Source organism: Gossypium hirsutum, chromosome D04, assembly GCF_007990345.1.
Source record: "Gossypium hirsutum isolate 1008001.06 chromosome D04, Gossypium_hirsutum_v2.1, whole genome shotgun sequence".
NCBI lineage: Eukaryota > Viridiplantae > Streptophyta > Magnoliopsida > Malvales > Malvaceae > Gossypium > Gossypium hirsutum.
The window spans coordinates 35,481,396-35,482,434 of NC_053440.1; the positions used below are offsets into that span (position 1 = coordinate 35,481,396).

Consider the following 1,039-nt stretch of genomic DNA (forward strand, 5'->3'; position numbering starts at 1 on the left):
AAAATTTGGGTGGCTTAGCCATGATGGGTTATAGAAATTGGATTGCAGCCCTTGCCTTCCCCGATTTTCGTTCTAGTTACCCATGTAATACATAGATTCTGGGTCCGATGGACATTCTTCGAACAAATGTCCTTACCCATAATAAACACAGGCTACATTTTCAAATTGATTCAGTGGTTGTGCTGCAAAACTGTTACACCTAATAGTAGTAAGATTTTTTAACACTGAGGATATTGATGATACTTGAGATGTGAGTGAAGTAAGAGCGTTTACTTCATGTATTCCAGTGACTCGTCTTCCTGATGATGCTCAATTGGTTGGCCATTGATAATTGTTGCTGGCAATCCTTTCAATGATTTCATAAGCCTCATTATAAGACTTAGAAATGAGAGCACCATTAGCACAAGCATCTACTACCATCCTCGTGTGAGCATTGAAACCATTATAAAATGTCTCAAGTTGTATGCAATGTAAGATTCCGTGATGAGGGCACTTTTGTAATAATTCTTTATACCTTTTCGATGCCTCATACAATGACTCATCATCCATTTGTTGGAAATTAGTCATCTCGTTCCTCAACTTAGCATTCTTGCTAGGCGGGAAATACTTCATAAGGAATTTTTCTGCTAACTCTTGCCATGTTGAAATTGAGTTTGGTGGTAATGAGTTCAACCAAGCTTGAGCTTTATCCCTTAGTGAATATGGGAACAGCTTCAATCGTAATGCATCTTCAGATACTCCGGCTAACTTGAAAGAATCACTTACTTCCATAAACAGTCTTAAGAGTAGGTGAAGATCTTCGGTAGGCATTCCACTGAATTTTCCCACTGTCTGAAGTATTTGGAACATGACTGGCTTCAACTTGAACATATTGTCTCAAAGCTCTATCCCTTGATTCAAATTTGAGCAAGGTTTTCTCCATTTCCTTGATTCAAATTTTTGACGTTCATCTTTTAGGGATTAAATTAAAAAATAAAAAAATATTCATGGTGAAATTGTGAAATAAATGAAATGTAAGCCTTTCTAGGGACCTATTTGA

The 1,039-nt window shown here is 37.0% G+C and overlaps 1 non-coding gene across 1 annotated transcript; it reads left to right on the forward strand.

The window, feature by feature from the left end:
* The first annotated feature begins 475 nt into the window (after positions 1 to 475).
* Positions 476 to 582, forward strand: LOC121216594 (small nucleolar RNA R71). Its single transcript, XR_005912775.1, has one exon. It is a non-coding gene; the product is annotated as a small nucleolar RNA R71 (small nucleolar RNA).
* The last annotated feature ends 457 nt before the right edge of the window (positions 583 to 1,039 follow it).